Source organism: Mytilus californianus, unplaced genomic scaffold, assembly GCF_021869535.1.
Source record: "Mytilus californianus isolate M0D057914Y unplaced genomic scaffold, xbMytCali1.0.p SCAF_11, whole genome shotgun sequence".
Taxonomy (NCBI): domain Eukaryota; kingdom Metazoa; phylum Mollusca; class Bivalvia; order Mytilida; family Mytilidae; genus Mytilus; species Mytilus californianus.
Window position 1 is genome coordinate 21,702,665 of NW_026262593.1, and position 14,307 is coordinate 21,716,971.

Consider the following 14,307-nt stretch of genomic DNA (forward strand, 5'->3'; position numbering starts at 1 on the left):
TTTGCATACATTTTTTTCTTATCCGATTGTTTTTGTTAGTCAAACTAAACACGACATACCCATTGATAAACAGTAAGGATCAAAATTTAATTGTAAGTCTTTTTGTTTTATCGTCTGAAATAAATTTGAACATTATAATGATTTTTGCTATCGCTATTTTAAGAAGAATAAGAAGTTCAAAACGTTATGTATATTAACCGTGCGTAACGTCGCACGAAGTAATCCCGACATTTCAGAGGGGAATATGATCCTCAGAATGGAATATGAAGATTTGTTCAATGACACGTGGGATAGTCTCAACCAATCAAATATTGATTAAACTATCAATATGTTTAAACAGTGGAATGATAACCAGTATTTGTATTTGTATTTGTATATCTGTTGTCTGATATAGGATCTAATTTTTTACCAGTATATGTATATCTAATGTCTGATTTTATACCAGTATATGCATATCTAATGTCTGACATAGAGTCCACTTTTATACCAGTATATGTATATCTATTGTCTGACAAAGGGTCTAGTTTTATACTAGTTTATGTATATATATTGTCTGATATAGGATTTAGTTTTATACCAGTATATCTATTGTCAGACATAGGGTCTAAATTTATACCAGTATATGTATATCTATTGTCTGACATAGGGTCTAGTTTTATACCAGTATATGTATTTCTAATGTCTGATATAGGGTCTATTTTATACCAGTATATGCATATCTATTGTCTGACATAGGGTCTAGTTTTATACCAGTATATGTATTTCTATTGTCAGGTACACCATAAGTAAGATGGTAGGAGGAGAAGGATTTATCATTGATGCTATAGTGACCATCTGTATACCATTTGATGACAAGGATCCATTCTGTGCACCCACGCCTGATGGATTACATTTACTTAAGAGCCAACAAGTTCCGCTCTGTTCTAAGAATATAACAAATATCCTAAAAAGTAAGTATTCAATTTTATTGGCATTGTTGATATAAAAAAAAAAAATGTGGTAAAGCTCATTCTATCCACAAACACTCATTCTTATACATGTAAAAACGATGATTAACATATATTTTTAAACTATAATATGAAATTTAACAGACCAATTGCACGAGTTCACTAGTTAATTATATCTATATTCATGTTTATATTGCTTATATGACCGTTGGCAGTCTTAGGAGGTAAACTCAATAGTTTAATAAGATGGTGTCTAGACCTAAATACACATGAAACAATGACACATATTATGAATTCCATGCCTCGTAAATTGTTTATTTTAGACTTTTTATAATTTGTACATACATTTTAGTATGTTATGAATCAAATATGGAAATTTGAGTCAAATCAGTGAACATGAATTTGACAGCCAATGTCCCTCTTAAGTACTGTTGTAGGATTAAATAGTGTCCCCCATGAAATTATGTCCCATGGACAAAATTTCACGGATATGACCTGTGAAATTTTGTCCAGGACAGAATTTTATTATAAAATATTGTCCACCTCATAAAAGTGTCCCTTGAAAAGATATTTTATTTTGACCTTTGTTGGATATTTTTTCATAGTGAAATCATGTCCAAATTGCATAAAAGTCTTGTCTAATACCAAACAATTTAATTTACAATCAATAATAAGACTAAATCGACATTTGTTTTTAAATATACAGTAGGAATCAATGAATTGTTTTAACATCTTTGGATTGTCATTTTTAACAAGATCAATAATATCATGAATAATATTCATAAATACTCGATAGTCGTTTCTTCTAAATGATCTTCTTTCATTATTATTAAACTCTGGAGGGTATTGACCATCAAACAAAAAGTCATATAGCTGTTTATATTCACCACTATCCATTTTTGTTCACATCTGTGTTGTCTTGATTTAAATTTCAATTATGATTTAACTAATTGATTAAAACATTTCAATGATTGCTAAATTATGTCCCTTCTTTAGGGACAGAAAAAAACAGCTACACTATGAAAAATTGTCCATTGTGACATATTTTTATAAAACATCTATGAAATTATGTCCAAGTACTAGGGACAATTTTTCACTAAGGGAGACACTATTTTATAGTTTACAAATGTGATATTTTGTCCTGTGAACGAAATTTCACAGATGAACTGTGAAATATAGTTCAAGAAGACACAATTTCATGGGGCACTTTTTTAGCTCATCTGGCCCGAAGGGCCAAGTGAGCTTTTCTCATCACTTGGCATCCGTCGTCCGTCGTCCGTCGTCGTCGTCGTTAGCTTTTTACAAAAATCTTCTCCTCTGAAACCACTGGGCCAAATTTAACCAAACTTGGCCACAATCATCATTAGGGTATCTAGTTTAAAAAATGTGTCCAATGACCCCGCAAACCAACCAAGATGGCCGCCATGGCTAAAAATAGAACATAGTGGTAAAATGTAGATTTTGGCTTATATCTCTGAAACCAAAGCATTTAGAGTAAATCTGACTAAGGTAAAACTGATTATCAGGTCAAGATTTATCTGCCCTGAAATTTTCAGACAAATCTGACGATCCGTTGTTGGGTTGCTGCCCTTGAATTGGTAATTTTAAGGGAATTTTGCAGTTTTTGGTTATTATCTTGAATATTATTAAAGATAGGGATAAACTGTAAACAGCAATAATGTTCAGCAAAGTAAGATCTACAAATAAGTCTGGATGACCAAAATTGTCAGTCGACCCCTTTAGGAGTTATTGCCCTTTATAGTCAATTTTTAACAATTTTTTTGTAAATTTTTGTAATCTTTTACAAAAATCTTCTTCTCTGAAACTACTGAGACAAATTTAACCATACTTGGCAATAATCATTATTAGGGTATTTAGTTTAAAAAAATTTGTCCGATGACCCCGCCTCCTGGCCGACATGGTTAACAATAGAACATAGGGGTAAAATACGTTTTTGGTTTATATCTCTGAAACTAAAGCATTTAGAGCAAATCTGACAGGTGGCAAAAATCTTCATCAGATTTAGATTTATCTGCCCTAAATTTTTAGACGAATCCAACAACCCATTGTTGGGTTGCTGCCCCTGAGTTAGTAATTTTACAGAAATTTTGCAGTTTTTTGTTAATATCTTAGATATCATTATGATATCTAATATCTAATACTATTAAGTATGTTTTAACCTTATTTTACATGATTTCCAAAGCATCAGTAAATACAGGTGAGCGACACAGGCTCTTGAGAGCCTCTAGTTTGGCTTACACAAAAAAACATGCATGGGACCCAGGGAAGGCAACTTAAATTTGCCACTATGGGTGGGTTTGAAATATTGTGTTTAACAGACTTTAAATGTATGCAGGACTCTAAAATTGCTTCTATGGGTGGTCACTGTGTTTTTCAAGTGCCTTCCCTGGGTACCATGTATGTTTTAATGGAACAGCCCCAAGTTGTATTTAGATGGTTAGAAAATGATTATATATAGGCAGGCTAGCTGCTTAAATACATTTAAATGGAAAAAAATTAAAAAAATGGCAAAAATGTTACCATAGCAACCATTATAACGAATTAAAATATAGTGCTTAAAATGTATTGATATCAAGTTTTGGACCAATCAAAATGTTTATTATCTAGTTACGGGCAAATTTATAATGATGCTATTTTTATAAAAAGTTTAACGAAACAATTCAGCATACAAACAATATGTGTAGAAAACAAGTCAGCATGTTAAGGGTTAATAAATTAAGAAATAATAAGATACTTGAGAAGAAATGAACTTAATGAGTTTAATAAGCATTTTAAGATATGTTTTAATTCCATAATTTTTTTTACAATCATTTTTCAGATGTTTCTTTCTCTAAAATGGCAAAGGATCTTGGGTATGAAGCAGGACAACAGCTAGCCCAGGGAGCTGTACAATATCTACTAGAACAGGTTGGGCTGACAGATTTCTTTGGTGTACCAAAATGTGATCGTAAACGTGGAATTTATGATCCTAGTGTACTTGGATGGAATAATAGTAAGTTAAACATATTTAAATATAGAAACTATTGATGACTTTAATATTTAACATTTAATACTTGTTACATTAATATGCAAAATTAAAAGATCAAATTTTGTTTCACTTTTGTATGGATTTGAGTTTAAGATTTAATTTTCAAGTAATTTTCCCCATTATTTAAAGCTATATTTCATTTGATGTATGTTATCTGTTGTAGTCTTGTCCGTCATTGTACGTTTACTTTTACAAAAATCTTCTTTTCTGGTACTAATCAGTCAAATTTAACCAAATTTGGCCACAATCATCATTATGGTATTTAGTTTAAACATTATTAAAATTGCACATGACAGTCACCTGGCAGATTTCAATGAAAGTGGGTGTTTTTTGTTGTCACAATTTTTTGGTCAAGGTCTTTTTTGATGAAGTTTAAGTCCAATCAACTTGAAACTTAGTACACATGTTCCCTATACTATGATCTTTTAAATTTTAATGCCAAATAAGTGTTTTGACCCCAATTTCACAGTCCACTGAACATAGAAAATGATGGTGCTAGTGGGGCATCTGTGTACTATGGACATATTCTTTTTCTTCCACAATGCAGGTCATGACCTGCATTTTCATTTTCAGAGGTTGACAATTATGAACTTATGTTTAAGGCATACTGTTATACATATGGCCATGTGTGAAATTTTTGTTACATTTTTTTCAATAACTTAGAATCAGGACTTCCTGAAACCTTTTATTTAGCTTTATGTGAGGATGCTATACTGTGTTATATATTATTACAGCCATCACTTATACTTGTAGGGGAAGTACCATTAATAATTAGGCAGATATTACCGAGAATGCATCATATTCTCAAATGGAGATTCTTTATTGAACTTTTTGATGTATAATATTTATTAATTTATGATTAACTATTTCTTTAAAGTGTGTCCATTTAGCATTTCCAAGCTGCCTGATATTAGTGGTCCAATGACATGTATGATTACTGAAACCTGTAGTGGTATAGATTGTTGTGCTGAGATACCATTCATTGGGCTGACCATTCACCCTTATTTTCTGGTAAACACCTGTGAATATAGCATAGCATTTGGTATCAACAATCAGGGCAAGAATCTATCATTGTTTGAAGGTGGAATTGATAGTTATGAATGGGGTAAGTATCTGGATGTGAAGATAGTATAGAATTTGCATACCTGTCAACTGACTTGTATTTTGCTGTTCCTAATGAATATCCCCTCTCATCAGGGGACAGATGATCAAATAATCCGGGAATTTCAGAATATGACCCTTTTCACTCACATTTCTGATAGGTATCGATTCGGATATTTAGAGGTGAAATATACATTCTGTTTTATTAGCTTTTTTTCTTTGAAAAGAAAACAGTTGAAAAGTCAAAACAGGATTCGCTTATTTATCTTGCTCTTAAATGGATGCATGTATACAGCTTTTAAAACATATTTTTACTTTCCTTTGATTGAAAAGTAACAATTGGGTTATTGATTAGCTAATTGTACGCAAGAAAGTTGAAGCCAGTCAAGCTTGGCATACAATTATATGTCCTGATTTGCTGTTTGCACAATTGAATCCTATACAAATTCTTTTAAAATCATTTTTTTGGAGAGATACAAGTCCCTTATTCACTACTTTAAACCATTTAGGTTTGTTATCACTAAATATAAAAGCTTTTCCACAAATACATATGCTCTAGGTTGCACTTTGTAAATAATAGATATAAGAAGATGTGGTATGAGTGCCAATGAGACAACTCTCCATCCAAGTCAAAATTTATAAAAGTAAACCATTATAGGTCACAGTACGGTCTTCAACACGGAGCCTTGGCTCACACCGAACAGTAAGCTATGAAGGGCCCCAAAAAATTACTAGTGTAAAACCATTCAAACGGGAAAACCAACGGTCTAATCTATATAAAAAACGAGAAACGAGACACACTTATGAACCACATCAACAAACGACAACTACTGAACATCAGATTCCTGACTTAGGACAGGTGCAAACAAATGCAGCTGTTTCACAAGCCACGCCTCTTTCGGGGAGATACATAATATTCATAGATATGTTAATTTGTTAACAGACTGGTTCCCAGATATGATCTCTGTGTTTCATCTCATAGAGACATAACTTGGGAATGTTACCAGTATAGAAAAACATGGTAATGCCTAAAATTTAATTCTTAGGAGGTCCATAAGTGGAGGTAGGGGTAGTATAGAATTTTAGTATAAGTTTAAACTCTTAGAAGTTCAGGGCATATAAATGTTGAAAATATGCTGCACAGCCCTAAATTTTGACCTTTGAATAAAATAGTAGTGCATATCAACTTTCTGTTCTGGGATATAATTTTTCATGAAACTTCATAGTAAAAGTGGTGCAGTTTTAGCCGCAAAGGAAGTTCCTACGGGAAATTGCATTGTCTATATTTACCGAATTGCCAGATATTGCACTGGAAGTAAACTGTTAAGGAGCACATTAGCCAAAACTGATTTCTCATTAAAGCTAAGGTCTATGAAATTCATTTATAAAAGTAGTGTGAGTAAAAGAATTAAAGGACATTGCTTTAGAAAGATATTTAATTAATGATCAATATTAATATACTGGTAATTAACAAATACGGTAGTTAATATTTGTAGGAAATTGGTATATGTTATAGTCTATATTATTAAAAAAAACTCTAAATATGTACTGCTATTCAACAGAAAAAAGTGTGTACCTGACAAGTTTCTTCCTTAATGCAGCTAGGTCACAATCTGCATATTCATTTTCAGAGGTTGACAAGTATGCATTTAGTATCAACAATCAGAATCTAAGCATCATCTAGTCTAGTTTAATTCTAATAAAATTTTATGTATGTTTGATTTATGAAAGAAGGTAATTTAATTTGAAAAAAACATGGCCTGTAGGCCTATTATAAATTTTGTAAGTTTTGTTCAATTTATCTTATATTTTAAATTGCTGTTATTTACTTCCAGGTAAACCAATGGTCCTAAATATTGCAGAAATTGTTAAATTAGAGTAAGTATTACAAGATAGAATCTTATGGTGTAATACCACCAAATCACAGTACATCACATCCAGTTGCATTAGAAAAAGGGTAGAACAAAAATATTCCCTAGAATTCGACAGATGTAGGAAAATAATCCTACTTTTGATAGTAGCAAAATATTCTGAGTCATATACATATATCTTGGGTGTTTCAAAACACCATTATTTTTTTATTTGGTGATTGTATGGAATATTTCGGAAACTTTAGGTTGCATAGTTAGTAAAGCTTGTACACAGGAAAAAAAGGAGTGAAAATTTGATTGTCCAATAGGTTAACTTCCAGTGATGAATCTATAAGATGTGGACAATGATTCAAATGTTCAGTCCAACATTTCATTTTATCATAAATTATTCCTTATTTCTCTTTAAAAGCAATTGCAAAAACTGAGTTTTTACATGTTTTCATTTAAAAATATAAAATGAATTCAATAACTGTTTTACAGACTTATAATGAAGAAACCACCTAATGAGAAGAAATTTATTGTTGATTTAACAGCCAGTGTATGTTTTGATGACACCGCACCAGACCAATGCTTAACCTTTCCAATGATGAGTGGAAGTGAAATTCCTCAACCATTCTGTGACATGACAGCTACAATGAGTTTGTCCAGTAAGTCATAATCTAACATAACAGTAGGTACTCTGTGATATGACAGCTACAATGTGTTTGTCAAGTAAGACATAAGCTATCATAACAGTAGGTACTTTCATAACAAAAGGTACTTTATGATATGACAGCCACAATGAGTTTGTCAAGTAATCATAGAGCAAATCTGACTTGGAGTAAAAATGTTCAATAGGTCAAGATCTATCAGCCCTGAAATTTTCTGAAGAACAGAACAACCATTACCAATTGTTTGGTTACTGCCACTCAATTGGTAATTTTAAGGAAGTTTTGCAGTTTTTGGCTATTATCTTGACTATTATTGAAGATAACGATAAACTGTAAACAGCAAAAATGTTCATTGAAGTTAAAGATCTACAAACATGATCAAAATTTTCAATTGACCCCTTAAGGAGTTATTGCCTTTTAGGGAAATTTTACACATTTTGTTTATCATGTTTTCTAACTTTAAACATAGGGGTAAATTGCATTTATTTGCTTTTGAAGAAAATATGACAGACACAAAGAACATTTAAATGGCATTTTTAAGCCACTCATTAGTATATATTGAAAAGCAAAAATAATCATTGATGAAAAATTTAAGCAAAAAATTACAGATGAGCGATTCAGGCTCCTTGAGAGCCTCTTGTTTGTAATATGTAATTTCTTAATTTGTAACATGTATTTCTACATCCAATACATGAATTTCTACAATTCTTGATTTGTGAAATGTAAATTCTTATTGTGAAAATGTAGATTGAATGGCTGTGGGATTGTGTCCTTTTAGTATTTTTATGTCTGACTTAGAGGCATTATGTTTATCGGTCTGTGAGTTTGTTCCTTCGTCGGTTTGAAAGTTCTTCAGTCTGTCCGTTTGTTCGTCTGTCCCGCTGCAGGTTAAAGTGTTTGGTTTAAGTTTTTGGTCAAGGTAGTTTTTGATAAAGTTGAGGTCCAATCAACTTGAAACTTAGTACACATATGTTCCTTATGATATGATCTTTCTAATTTAAATGTCAAATTAGATTTTTGACCCCAATTTCACGATCAACTGAACATAGAAAATGATAGTGCGAACGAGGCATCTGTGTACTATTGACACATTCTTGTTAAGTCTGTTTCTCAGATACTATAGCAATATAAGCAACTATATTGGGTGCATGGAATGCTTGTAATGTGTACATGTTTGTCTTGCTTGCATTGTAAATCAAAATTCTATCCAGATGAAATATCATCTGGGGGAAAAAATGTTACAGAAGTTCTTGTTATTTTTTTATCCGGTGGAAAATATTTCACTTTGATATATTATCCGTTGCTGTGAAATTCTATCTGGGAAGTTAAAATAAGTTAGAATAGTTAATAAAAAAAAACTTAATCTTTGCAAATACTATGTACTAATAATAGTGTATTTGAATATAAGCTAAATTAGTAAATAAAAAACCAAATAAATGTATTATAATGGGAAATAATTTCACAGATTATAATTGAAAATAATATCCTGAAATATTAAGGTAAATATCATTCTTTTAAAAGACAAATATCATGAAACATATGAAACAAAACCAGAAGTAATTTCACAGATCTTAATTGTGAAATAATATCATGATCAATTTAATATATAAAATAAGGTAGTGAAATACAGGTAAAAGTGAGTTGTTTTCAGATCTCAGTACAAATAAAAAAGTAAGTAGAAAATATAGTTTTTTTAAATCATGTTTTAAGTCATCTTTTTATATTATTTAATATAAAAAATTAAGAATAAAGGAAAAATTTCACTATGAAATAGATTCTGGTCTCTGATTTGATTGATAAATTATGCAAATATGTTCTACATTGGTGAAACATTTATAATTATGGTCAGGTATATATTGATTGCGAGTACCTTACATAGTAGACAGTGGGACTCTATTTCACAAGGTTCTGTGAAATATGGAACGGAAAATATATACTGGTAAATACTATCCTATCCGCATAAGACAGATAGAATTTCACTCCTCTGGATAAAATCTACCTGTGAAATACCATGTCTGGAAAAAAATTTCTGTGACAAATTATCCCCGATATCACAGAGGAAGTAATAAACCGTTACAGCATCATCTGACCTTGACCTCATCATGGCTCTTTGGTCAATAATTAAATATTAAATAAAATAAATAAAGAAATATATTAAATTGAAATAAAATTGATATATTTTTCTGCAGATTTCTCAGCCATTGACTGGGGAAAGCAGTTAGGACTTAACCTGACAGACTTCACTGGAACTTTAACTAAGAATGTCGCAAAACTATTGTTACAACAGCTTGGCCTGGATGAGTTCATGAATGATCCAGGATGTTCCCGTAATGATGAAAAATACCAACCTGCAAGAGGTGGATGGAAAAATAGTAAGTACAGTTTACATTTAAGAAGATAGACTTTAACTTTATTGTTGTGATTCATTGGAAACTGTAAGTTTTTTTTATTGGATGTTACAAAGTGATAAAGTTTATAATGAAATACATTTTCTGTGTAATTTTTCAAGAACTTTTACTTGAATCCATTTAAAATAAAAGTGACTTTCAGATGAAAATGGTAAAATATGTATTTTTTTTAGCCTGTCCATTGGACATAATCAGTCCTCCTAACATAACAGTACCAATGAACTGTTTTATCCCGGACTATTGTACTGGACTGGATTGTTGCTTCCATTACAAGTACTTGGATATCTCATTACATGCTTACCTGTATGTTGATACCTGTAGTTACATCATCAGAGGTGGAATAGAGAAACTTGCCTTTGAATATAAAATCTTAGATTTTGGTGATTTGTGGGGTAAGTTACTGCAGTGAATTATATTTAAAGTTTTAGAACTTCAGTTTTTATTATTTTTTCTTTCTTCAAAATTGACAGTTTTTTTAGAATTTATAATAAAATGGCAGATCTAAAATGATATAACTTCATAACTTCATAACTTCATATTTTCATAGATCATTTATCATGATACTTGCAGTAAGATCTTGAATTTTAAGACTTTTAACAAACAAATCAATCATAATCAATAAAGCATTTTGCTGTGTGTACTTTTTTTTACAGGCAAAGAAATTGTTGTTCCTCTGCAGTCTGTGATCAAAATAAAGTAAGTTGTCATTTTAAACTCAACTGGTCTAAAACATCATGTACACTTTTGCAATCACTTGATGTTCCTTGTTGTCTTCTGTCCATCGTCATCATAAACTAATAAAAAAATCTTCTTCTCAAGAACTACTGGGCCAAATAATACTAAACTTTACCTGAATGTTCCTTATGAAATCTATTTGTTATGGGATTTTATCCATCATCAAACATGGCTGCTGTTGCTAAAAATAGAATGTGATATCTTAAACTAAAGCAGTTAGACCTGTACCTGACAAAAGTAAAAATAATCAAAAGGTCAAGATCTATTTTCTATGGAATTTTCCAAAAAATATGACTGTCACAACACATTTATGCTGTTTCCATGGTGGTGTCGGTGGCATCAACAAGGTATTAGTTTGCAATTAGGTCCATTTATGGGGAAAACAGTGATAGGCCAATGATATTTGGTATGCAGTTGTATTAGCATTGGTACATCTCATTTCCATTGAAATTATTTGACCCAGCCCCCTTAAGCATGGTCTATTGACTTTGAAACTTTTGCTTAGTTTACATGTATTAGTTTGTGATTAGGTCAGTTTATTCGGTTAAACTAGTGGTAGGTCAATGATATTTGGTATGCTGTTGTGTTAGTGTTGGCACATCTTATATTCATTGAGATCATTTGGTCCAGCGCCCTCAGTCATGTGGTCTATTGACTTTGAAACTTTTGCTTACATGTTATAGTTTGTGATTAGTTCAGTTTAAGGGGAATCACTTGTTGAGAATACCGCAGGACCTACAAGGACTCAAATTATCTTTGTATCCAAGTTTGACGTCACATCAGCTATATGTCACCTTAGCTTTGGTTAGTTACAAGTCAAACATCACCAGAAAAACTGTTCACTTTAATAACATTTCATAAATGGACAGGGAATGAAAACTGTCCACTTAAACTGAAAGTGGGTGGGGTTACCTATATATTTTGTAGATTAATAGCATTCAAAAATATCCATACAACAATATTCATAAATTCAACAGCTAATACTATAAAGGACAAATGTAAGTGCATGCATAAAAAAAAATTACGTGATAACAATAACAAAAAATTAATGTTGCTTAATTTTTATACGCCAGTCAAATTTTTGATGGGACGTATTATGTTATACAAATGTCCGGCGTCCGTCTGTCTGTCTGTCCGTCTGTCCGTCTGTCCATCTGTCTGTCCGTCTGTCCGTCTGTCTGTCTGTCTGTCTGTCCGGCATAAACATGTCGCACTGTAGCTTGAGAATGACATCCAAATTTCATGAAACTTAATATAGTTGTTTCTTATGATGGTCAAACGATCTGTATACTTTTTGGTGAAAATAAGATTAAAACTTTTTGAGTTACGGGACTTAGTAACTAAAACAGGTGTGTGTTTTTTTTTCACATGTCGCGCCGTATCTCAAAAACAATTTATGATTATTGCTTAAAACTTTACACACTTCTTAGTTATATTAATCTTAAGATCTGTATACTTTTTGGTGATGATTCAAAATTTTATTTTTGAGTTATTGAGTATTTTGTTGAAAAAGGGGGAGGGGTTTTTCACATGCCGCGCCGTATCTCAAAAACAGTTTATGATTTTTGCTTAAAACTTTACACACTTCTTAGTTATATTAACCTTAAGATCTGTGTACTTTTTGGTGATGATTCAAAATTTTATTTTTGAGTTATTGAGTATTTTGTAAAAAAAGGGGGAGGGGTTTTTCACATGTCGCGCCATATCTCAAAAATGATTAATGATTATTTCTTAAAATTTTACACACTTCTTAGTTATATTAATCTAAAGATCTGTATACTTTTTGGTTTTGATTCAAATTTTTTTTGAGATATTGATTTTTTTTTTTAAAAGGGGTGTTTTCACATGTCAAGCCGTATCTCAAAAACGATTTATGATTATTGCTTAAAATTTTACACACTTTTTAGTTATATTAATCTAAAGATCTGTATACTTTTTGGTTTTGATTCAAAATTTTATTTTAGAGATATTGAGTTTTTTGTAAAAAAAAAAGGGGGGTTTTCGCATGTCACGCCGTATGTCAGAAACTATTTATGCTTTTTGCATAAAAATTCACACACAAGACGACGGGCGTATCATGCGGTCATGGAACAGCTGTTTATTAGATTAGAGAATACATTTTAAATTTTCAGATAAATAATTTTAAGAAAGAAATATAATACAAGGGAAGAAGAAAGAAAAACGAAGAGACTTGAAAAGGTGGATACTTAAGAAACATTAGAAGCAATCAGATATTATAAAAATGTATAGAACTACCTAAAAAGAATAGAAAATTCTATTTATAGATTCACGGTTGACCAGTTATTGTCTGAGAAGAAGTTAATTGTGGATATGTCCATGTCTATTTGTTTGGATGTGAACACAGAGTGTCAATTCAACTTTGACATCTTAAAACAACAGAAATTTCCACAACCATTGTGTAATCTAGACATGGGTGGATGGATAGGTGATACAAGTAGGTTTATTATTCATTTCTTTTCCCCCTAAGATGCATACATGCACATTGTAGGAAAATATAAAAAAATATTGTATTAATTTGGGTCCTGCCAAATGGCGGCGCCCTATAGTGATCACTATAGTGATCAGTCTGTCCGTCCATCTGTCCCTTTGTCCGTCCATCTGTCAATCTGTCCGTCTGTCTGTCCGTCCGTAACAAATTGTGTCCGCCCTATATCTAGAGAACCGTTACGATTTCAAAGTTTATACTTGACATGTATATTAACCAACACCAGAAGGTGTGTCGTAATGTATGTACAAATTCCTAGGTCAAAGGTCAAGGTCAAAAACTTTGGTTTCAGTTGAGAACCCCATGTCCTATGGTAAAGATCTTGTCTGCTCCATATCTTGAGAACTGTTATGATTTCAAAGTTTATACTTGACATGTATATTAACCAACACCAAAGGGTGTGTCATAATTTATGTACAACTTCCTAGGTCAAAGGTCAAGGTCAACAATTTGGGTTTCAGTTGAAAACCCAGTGTCCTATGGTAAAGATTGTGTCTGCTCTATATCTTGAGAACCTTTATGATTTCAAAGTTTATACTTGACATGTATATAAACCACCACCAGTGGGTGTGTTATAATTTATGTACAACTTCGTAGGTCAAAGGTCAAGGTAAAAAACTTTGGTTTCAGTTGACAACCCAATGTCCTATGGTACAGATACAAATTTTTTATGCACATTATTCACAGATGGCTCCCATCTCAATGATATCTAATTAGCTTTAGATGCAGGAGGAAAAATAAGTCTGTTATGTTTTCTCATGTTTTGTAGTCATCACTAATAATATGAGTTTTTTTTTACCTATTAATAAAAGTATAATGTATTATGTTTTATCCTGCTATATTAACATTGAAGTTAAAATGTTTATATGTGTTTTTCAATTCCCAATAGTATCTGATTTTGGCACACACATGCAGTGTAAATTACCTCAAAATGAACTGTAACCATGTTCTTAATTTTTGCTCAAAATACAAACAGATGATATTTCTCTACCTACCTGTTATTTATGAAAATGTTGCCATGGATGATTGCATGGTGAAAT